This window comes from Phalacrocorax aristotelis, chromosome 18 (assembly GCF_949628215.1).
Source record: "Phalacrocorax aristotelis chromosome 18, bGulAri2.1, whole genome shotgun sequence".
Lineage (NCBI taxonomy): Eukaryota > Metazoa > Chordata > Aves > Suliformes > Phalacrocoracidae > Phalacrocorax > Phalacrocorax aristotelis.
Window position 1 is genome coordinate 13,243,797 of NC_134293.1, and position 9,532 is coordinate 13,253,328.

At 50.5% G+C, this 9,532-nt stretch overlaps 1 long non-coding RNA gene across 1 annotated transcript; it reads right to left on the bottom strand.

The window, feature by feature from the left end:
• Nucleotides 1-395: 395 nt before the first annotated feature.
• On the bottom strand, nucleotides 396-8,572 carry LOC142066222 (uncharacterized). The gene is made up of 3 exons (XR_012663646.1): nucleotides 8,461-8,572; nucleotides 4,723-4,986; nucleotides 396-507 (listed from the first exon to the last, which is right to left on the bottom strand). It is a non-coding gene; the product is annotated as an uncharacterized LOC142066222 (long non-coding RNA).
• Between the last annotated feature and the right edge of the window lie 960 nt (nucleotides 8,573-9,532).

Here is a 9,532-nt window from a genome sequence, read left to right on the forward strand (position 1 = left end):
CTGTAACACTGTGGGGGAACTCTTTCTGCAGGCGATGTTATGATGGTACCAATAAATACGGCCCAAAACAACACTCTGACTTTTTTGAAAACTGCCTTTCATTCAATCAGAAATTGAGGAGGGCTCACTGACCTGCGCCTGTTATTATAATGGCTCAAGATTGGCGCAGGCTGTTGTCATGTCAAAGTTTAACTACACTAACATTTTGATATTAGCATTTTCCTAGTTTTTTCATAGTTCACCCTTTCTGTTCTCTCAAAACGTGAGGCACCTGAGCAGCACCAACCTGACACAGCTGATACTGTGACCCCGTGCCTCAGGTCACCTCCAGGCAGTAACAACTTCACAGCAAGGGCCACTTTCAAGGAAAATGCTCACCTCTGCAGAAATGCCCACGCAGCACAGCACCTCGGGTGGTCTCATCTTCCCCAAAAGCCTGAATGGTCACCTCGGGAAACTGCAGCAGGCCGCTCGTTACCTGAGCCGCGAGGTCTCGCATTCTTCACTCTAAATAAAGAAAAACATGCAAAAACAGACTCCTGACAGCCAGAGACATTTCTGAGATTGACAGAAGTTTCATCAGGTTGCCGTGAATAATCTCCCATCCACCTCCTGTAGATCTTCTCCAGAAAAAAATGGCACTGAGGGCAGATTTGGATCTCACAGCAGAGCAAAAGGAGAATCCTTTGCTTTTCTGATGCCTACAAGGTCACCAACAAAAAGGGACGCGGGGTATTGACAAGATAAATAACAGGGAAAAAAGCCCAGGACACTGAAGTCAAGTCTACTCACACAGGTTAGTACGATGCGATCTGAGAAAAGTCATCTTTTCAAAAGCTTCTCGGTAATAGGGAGAAGTTTCCATTTGTCCCTTTCCTTGATTTCATACTTTATTCTTTATTGTCCATTGACTTCTAGTAGATTTCATGCATCGTTTATGTCTTGTTCACTTTTGGCATGTGTATTTTGAACAACGTTCTTAAGGACCTTCATCCTCTAAACTCTTCCACAAAACATACTCTTGATACTTTCACGTTACAAGCAATACAGACTTTCATAGCTCATCAGTTACACAGCAGTTTTCCATACACTTATGATGGAAACATAACACAGCACGGATTTTTTTTCTACAATTAAAGCCTCATATTCCTTATTCCAGTCCTTTCCTTCCTATTGCCTGCCCTTACCACTCCTCTGCAGGATTTCACAAACATTTCTAGGCCTTTCAGACACTTCCCACACTTCTGGAGGTGCTCCACAAAGAGTTCATGTTTCTGTACATCAAGCGAGATTTTCTTGTGGAAAAACTTAAAAGCTGAAGTGATTTACAAGGTTAAACAGGCGCCTTAATAAGAGATACACTCTGGTTTCTCTTCAGGTCTTACCAATCTTTCTCTATTCCCGACACGTGGAAAGACAAACTCCTTCAAGTAACTGTGTTTTGCAGGTTCTGAAATGGTTCCTGAAAACGCCTCCCGAAGGCAAGGCAGATTTAATCACCCCGTTCAAATGGCACTGCTTTCTTCACGGCGTCTCGAAAGGGAGACATGAAACGCAGCTCGCTGTGCCTGGGTGTCCCACCTGCTGGCCAAGGCAGGCGTCAGCGCGAGCCCTTACCCCGTGCTATGGAGCAGTACAGCCAGCGCTTACACGGGCTCACACGGCGTGTTGCGGTGTCTGTGCCGTACGTGTTCTCCTGCAAACAAAGGGCTACGATCGCTCCTGCCAGCGCGCACTGGGAACCTGTTTCCCTCCCAGCACAGGAGGTCACAGCTCGCTCTGAAGCCCGGGCTCGGGGAGCAACACAAGGGCATTCAAGGGAAGCGCTGACAAGTAAATACAAGTTATACAGATGGGCCTGCTGTGGAGAAAGGTTATGCTCTGAAGGCATAACCTTCAGAACCGGCTGCACTTCCAGTCCCAGGCACGGGAACTCTTTGAGAACATGTTCCAGTACCTTCTGCCAGCATGAAAAGCACGAGCGCGTGACACACGGGACGCGGCCGTCAGGGTCCCGCACTAGGCGCAGGGCAACGTTTTGATGGAAGTGCTTCATGATCACTCATAGAATATGTTCTACTAGTAGCAAGGTAGTTGTAAGAAAAAGAGTGAGCAAGTCTCTTGCAGCAGGGCAGCTAAGAGCAGTCAGGAAACCTCCTCACCTGCCGCTCGCCATGAGCCGCCCCGAGTCACCCTGCCTTTGCCGCTGCCTCCTGCGACAGGCCAAGAGCACAGACCTTTGTGTGGCCAAACTGGAAGTCACGCTTTAAGGATTTAAACTAACTGGGGAGACGGGAGTTTAAAAGCAAACCACTCACAGCCCCAAACTCCCCACCAAGCCAGAAATCCTTCGTCCCTGGTGGAAAGCTCACACCCTGACACAGAGCAGTCCTGTCTACAGCGCACATCAGATGTGCTTCTCCGACCAGTGCCACTGGCAAGAACCATCAGGTAAGGAACCCTCCGACATCTGGACCCTTCAGGTGACTTTAAAGTTAGTCATGCTGCCGTTATTAACAGCGTACAAAAGCATGTGAAACTGCCAGCGCATCAGGCGCGCCCAGGTTCCCCGAGTGAGCCAACGGGCATTTGAAACATTTTTTTTTCTAGGCATTTGCTTGGCAATATGGAACCAGGGAGGTAAAACCTATAATAAATTATGAGCAATATATATACTGATCTGGTTATCAGGATGATGTACTTGCATCATTCTGCTAAGTTAAACCAAGGACGACTGGGAAATCAAAGCAGTGGGAAAAGAGAGAGAGACCGGTTAAAGGCGTGAAGCCTCTCCTTTAAGAGACATGTCCAACACTAACTGCGTTTCTGCTCTCTTTCAAAACACTGACTACAACCACATTCCTATTTCTGTCAGCAGTCAGATTAGTGTAAATCGCCACAGGCTTACTCCATGCTCAGGAGTAAACCAGAATCCAGCCTCCCAGCTGGATCCTATCCCACAGCGGGCTGGGCACAAGCGGCCAAAATGACCATTCTTCTTCACCCTGGGAACTTAGGACTCCTACGGTTATTCTCCAACACGACTACTCTTGCATGCAGGAGCTGCAGTCCCTCTCTAACGCGGCCAAGCTAGCAAAAGTCCTCAAGTCACTCCTGAAAGTGTGCTCTGTTGCACGCTGCTTGGCGTACCTGGACAGACGGGCGCAGGCGCCGAGTGTCTCAGGGCAGAGCGCACACGCAGCCGTCCCGACAGAGGCAGAGCCCAGGGAAGACAACGTTCCCAGCGCTGCCACAGCGCTGGCCCCTCGCAGCACCACTTCCAGAGTCACGGAGTCACAAGGGAGAGAAAGGCCTTCCGGAATCCCTGGAGGCAGCTGGTCCAGCCCCTGCGCACGCAGGGTCACCCGGAGCAGGCTGCCCAGGGCCAGGGCCCGGCGGCTGCTGAGCCCCCAGTGCTCAAACACACTCCTTGCTAACAGCCGCCCGACGAGGGGAGCTGCAGAAATGTTGGCAGCACACGCGACAGGCCCAGGCTTTTGGGGACTCGCTCCGACCAACTGAAGTATTCTCTCCCCCACCCCAGTAAAACACCACCACACCAGCAGAGGCTTGTCACCATTCTTCCTCCAAAACTCTCCCTCTCCAAAACTCTTGCTGAAACAAGCTTTCATTTATTATTATTGGTTTGATTCCCTCACTTACACAAATTTTCTGACACAAAAGAGAAAGCCCTTTATGGAGTGGATGGGATTTACAATCACAAACACCTCTGTGTTCGGTTTTCAGAGAGAGCCCCTTACTTTTTCAGGGAACTCAACTTTTGGAGGCAAGGACCTACTGTTCGGGGATGCCTGAAAAACGCCAACTGCACAAAAGCAAAGGAAAGATTTTAAAAGCTTTCATCCACAACGGGTTACTTGTTCTGAAAAATCAGGCTTTGAATCTGTGCGATCAGGAGGCTTTCCATCTGCTCACAGCCATGTGGATCCTTCTACCCATGCAGCAGCCCGAGATCATGGGGATGATCTCAGTGGCAGTGGTTAGCTACCTGGGGACAACAGATGCTTCTGACACTCCCTGGGTACTGATCCAGCCTCGGACAGCCTGCAGCTGTTCTGTCCCGCTGGCCTCATCATGGACAATATGGCCAAGTAAACGACAGCACGTGCTTTGCTGACACCACGCTTCTTTGCAACGTAGGAATCCCAATAAGCGCCTCTGATGAAGCACATATTTGAGATGGACACAGCTTACAGAGAAGCTGCCGCCAAAACAAACTAGCAATTTGTGATAACCAGGATGGAGGGAAGACATTCATCGGCTACAACAGGGAAATACTTTTCAGGAACCTCCAGCTTTTACATGCAATTTTGCCACTGATTTGTCACACAGAGCAGAAAAAGTCACTCACTCAACCTCCCTGAGCCACAGGTCACCCACTCACAAAAGACTTCAAAGGCCCACGTAGCACTGCCTCTAGTTGAGTGTTAGGGGGCGTTTGGGGTTTAATCTGACCAGCACCGTGTCTCAGGCTCTCTCAGTCTCACCATCAAGCTTTAACATTGGCCGTGGACACGCAAGCAAGCTTCGGCCGGTTGGTTCTGTCGGTCTAATCACTGCCAGCAGTCACCAGGGAGGCAGAGGCCTGCCCAGTATGGATGAACACCGCAAAGCACCAGCTGTACTGAGCGTGTGGAGGGGCAAAATTTAAAGAACAAAAGGAAAATACCAGTCCCGAGCGCGCTGTATTTCTGCACGCACCTGTACCTCTGGCTGTAAAGTTTCCCAGGACCTGGTCGGAATGCCTCGCCTTGCAGCTGTACAGCCCCGAGCCATCGTATGACACACTGATGATCTTCAACAGCTTCTGCCCAGTACGAGCTCTGCTGGGAGGTGCAATCCCGATACCGTCTTTAAACCAGAAAACAGACACAAAAGAGCCGTGGCTGTCACAGGAAAGTTCAATGGTGTCTGCGCTCCCAAACACCAGCTCTCCCAGAAAGGTGCTCTCGTTCCTCAAGTATTCTGCAACGGGAGAAAAAGATGGAAATGAGTAACTAAGAGCAGGCATCAGAGGACGAAAGGGCATTTCAAAAATCAACAGATCTTCTATTTGCCCTGCTGACGCTTCCACATGCCCAGAGCTCCTCCTTGCCTGGGGGAAGCCTTGCCTGCAGCCAGGCAGGCCGTACTGCAGCCAGGCAGCCGGGCACACTACAGTCAGGGCTCTGGCTGACCTGCAAGGGTGGCTTCGAACCTGTGGCAACCAAAACACGGCCCCCCCTCCAGGTGCGTCACAACAACCAGCACAGACCTCTGGGGGGGGGTCACCGCAACACCCAGTGGTGCACGGGGGGCTGATCTGGCAGCGAGGAGCGTGTGCTGAAAAGTGCACGGTTCAGCCTCTGGATCTCCGTTTCTTGATTTCTGTGAGTCTGTCCACAACCCCTGTGGGACCCAGCACGGAGGGGATACAAGGAGCAGGAATGGGGATAAACCCGATTAAATCGCTCAGGTGGCTCTGGGTGGCCCAAAGGCAGCCTCCGTGGGCTGAAGGAAACAAGGGGGAAGGCCGGACAGCAGGCGCAGGTTGCAATAGCTAAAATAAATGAACACACCGCTAGCTCCCTGCTGGAGTTACTCTCTGGGCAGCAGCACCAAAGGCTGAGCACGAAAGCTGAAATCCCTCTTTCTTCACTCTACCTACCAGCTGCGGCAGTTTGTTCCACGAGTGACGACAGGAAACCCTGCCACGGGCTGGAGAATTTTGTTTCACCATAGGCTAATGACGCAAAGAAAGGTTCAGGCTCACGAGCCTCCCCAGGGAGGAATGTGGGGCGTGTTGGAGGTGTCATTCTTGGGCCTGATGGTCTTCAGGCTCATCTGAGTGACAGAAGCTCACTTCTGACACTGAATGGTTTATTCATCCTTTACCCCAGTTTAACAGAGAAGAATTAGCCCTCGACACCTGCCCTCAGCCCAGCCGGGTCAGCGGCCATAAGCCTGCTTATGCCCCTAAGGCAGAACCATTTCTGGGTTGGTGCAAGATGGATCATGGAGGATCCCATTCCAGCACAAAGGCACTGGGGTGCCATGACTGCATCATTATCAAGCAAAAAGTAATTCAAACCAGAGCGGTCAGAACCTAATCCCGTGATCCAAACCTAGGAGGCCCGAGCAGATCCCTGACGGGAATCAGACACGGAGAGGTGACCCTCACTTTGCAGCTGAAGCAGAGCCATAGATTACAATTTGACTATGAAACCAACGCAGTTACAGCAGCTCTGAATTCCTCAGCATGTGGCATTGGCTTCAAGCTGCTCTTTGGCCGCTGAGCGAAGGAGCTGGAGCAGGTTAGGACAGAAAAATGGATTGCTTCTCTCTTCGCCTCATGCAAATTTTTATTCTGGTGCAAATGTAAGCATTAAAAATACAAAAATGTTTCCATCAATAGCCCTGCAGGGTAGCCATAAAGAATCCTGGGGGCCTGAAAACGTCGTATTTCATGGGAGGTATCGCCTTGCAGAAGGAGTCACATTTTAACTACTAAGTTTACTAAAGGCTTTACTCAGCTCAATCTCACAGGGTTTTCTGCTTTTGATATTACAGAAACCTCCTGGTCCTTCAAGCCAAGGGGCAGATGCTTTAGGGGTAAGCACACCACGAATACCACGTTCACCACAGGACTAAGCGCCCTTCTTCACACATCCAGGGATCTAAATCATACCCACGGCACTTGGCAGCCTGAGCTGTGAGCAGGTTGGAAAGGGGCACCTGGACACTCAGCTCGGCTGCAGAGAAAGAGCACCTTTTCTTCTTTTTTTTAACAAGCTCACCAGGTAAACAGCCAAAAGAGGGGCAAGCAGTAAACTGATAAGCTCTGCAGGAGGGTAAGGAAAAGAAGTCAGCGCATAACAAAGAATCTGATGGCATTTCAGCATCGTAGGTGCCTTCAGACCTGGTTTTAGCCCAGCGTTTGTGCAGGGGGTGCTGTCGGATTTACAGTTCAGCTTCCTGAGCACAGAGTTGGATATCAAATGTCACTTCTATGTGGAGAGGGGATGAAGGGAGAGAGGGGCCTGGGCCATGCCAACACCCCCAGGGCCTGCGAGGCCCCCCCAGTCTCTTCCCAGGACAGCTGCTCTCGGTGGCTGAGCCCCCGGCGGGGTCTGGGCAGGTGGAGGTGCTGTGGGAGTGTGACAGTGACAGGCCTGGACACTGAGAGAGCCGCTGACTGTGTTGTATTTCAGCTGCTTGCTTGGAAAAGGGCAGCCGCTCACCCTCCCTGACCTGCCGGCAGGGCTTTGGTTTTCATCCCTGACAGCTCTGGATATTAAGGTGTGCTGGTTTTGGCTGAGAAGGGGTTAATTCTCCTCACTGTGGGGGTCGGCTACCTTTCCAGCTTCCCGCGCTCTGCCGCGTGGCGTAGCGGGGTGGGGCTGGGAGGGGCAGGGCCATGGTGGGGACGGCTGACCCCGACTGGCCAATGGCAGGTTCATTCCATACCATGTGACACCATGACCAGTATATTGAGGGGGGGGCAGTGGCAGCGCGGAGGCGGCGCGGCGTCGGGTCGGCGGGTGGCGAGCGGCTGCGGCGCGTGCGGTTTGTTCCGGCGGTTCGTTCCCCCTCTCCCCTCCCTTCCCCCCTCCCCCGGGGTTTTGCGCCTCTCGTTGTTCTCCTTTACATTGCATTTCTACTGTTGTTTCTTTTAATTTTAATTATTAAACTGTTCTTATCCCAACCCACGAGCGTTACCCTTCTGATTCTCTCCCCCATCTACCAGTGGGGGAGCGAGCGACTGTGTGGGGCTGAGCTGCCGCTAAACCACGACATAAGGGCATCAGCAAATAGAAAGCTCCGGGAAGGGAATGGTTATAAAGGGGAAAAGGAGAACACACACATTGGCAGTGAGAGTATCCCTGCATGAAGGGCAGTGCACGCTCCGCGCTTGAGGGGGAAGGAAAACTTTGGGGCTAAGATGTGGCTTATGGCATAGCAGTCCTAAAAGAAATGCAGCTGTGTTGCGCAGGCTTTACCACTCTGCGTACACAGATATTTGTATAGTAAGAAAGCGGCTGAGACACAGTCCAGGGATGTAGCTTCTGCTGCACAGCACTACATCCGGGGCTCTGTTACGGTGGCCACCGCGGTGACAACGTGGCATCAGCAAATCTGCGCTTAATCGGATCTGTGCTCCCCAGCCCCACGGGAGTGTGCCGCACCAGAGGTTAATAATGGGGAAACCTCAAAACCTCCCGCCCAAGGGAAAGCTGCAAACCTTGAAGTCCTTCAGGCAGGAGTGTCTCAATAGCCCTTTGATTTCCTGCTGTAAAGGGCTTCCCAGTGTTATAAGCTTTTAGTTTTCCTCCACGTGAAAAGCAGTTCAAAACCGTAAAGGGCTGAGCTGACTTGATCCCAGATGCAGACCTTCACACCTCCCAGCAACCTTAAAACTCCCCTGGGTCCAGATCTCCCCCTGCCGGAATTACCTCTTACCTACTTGGCCCTTAATCTTGGCGGTCCTGGCCGGTTTTCTCAGCCCGCTACACGAAACCACATTTTGTCATCCTTTTCTGACAGCAGCACATTGTCTGTTGTTTCGGTCACATTAATGATTACCGAGGGACTAAAACACAGATCGACAGATACGCTGATTCGTACACTCCATGTCCCCATAATATAACAACATCCCTGGTTGATTCATTTCATCACTTTGGTTACAGCACGACTATTAGCGATACTTGATGGCGTGACTTGGTTTCCTATCCCTTTGCTCCTTACGCTCAGGGGTTAAGCTAGCCTGAGAGTGCTGTAGGAAAGCGTCAGCCTTTAGGCAACGTTGAGAGTAGCTTTTCAGAACGAAGCTACAGTATTTAGCGGCAAAGAACAAGTCAATAAAATTATTGAAAGATTTCTGAGCCGTTAGGTGACTGCCAGCCTTCTTTTTAAGCTAGCTCCAAATGTCACGCTTATTGAGCTGATCTTACACTTTGTGAGTTAACTGATGGATGTACCAGGTCAGCTGTTCGTTATCGCTAACGAAAACACATTTTGTCAAATACTTGATCAGCAGGGGGTGAATTTGATCTGGTGCTTGTATAAAAGACTCACCGCACATGCATGTTATAACCTGAAGACAGCACGTTGATCCAAGTCTTGTGGCACATACCAAAGTATTTAGGTTTTTAAATAATCAGGAAATCTGGAAATACAAGTGCAAATTATGAGAAGCAGATGGTTTTGTTTCCTTTTGAGGAATAACGGCACAGGCGTTGTCCTCTGGAATAAAGAGAACTACTTCACCTGATAAGAAATGTGTTTGTGCAGATGTGAACAAAAATCAATCAACAACCCACTGCTGGGGGGGTGTGTGTGTGTATTTCCCCCCAATAGAGACATGGAAGGCTAGCAATTTAGTACAGTGTGACAATGAAGTTTTGTCATGGTTTCAGCTGGGATAGAGTTAATTTTCTTCACTCTAGCTGGTGTAGTGCTGTGCTTTGAAATTAGCATGGAAAAAAAAAACCTGTTGAGATAACACACAGATGTTTCGGCTGCTCCTGGGTAG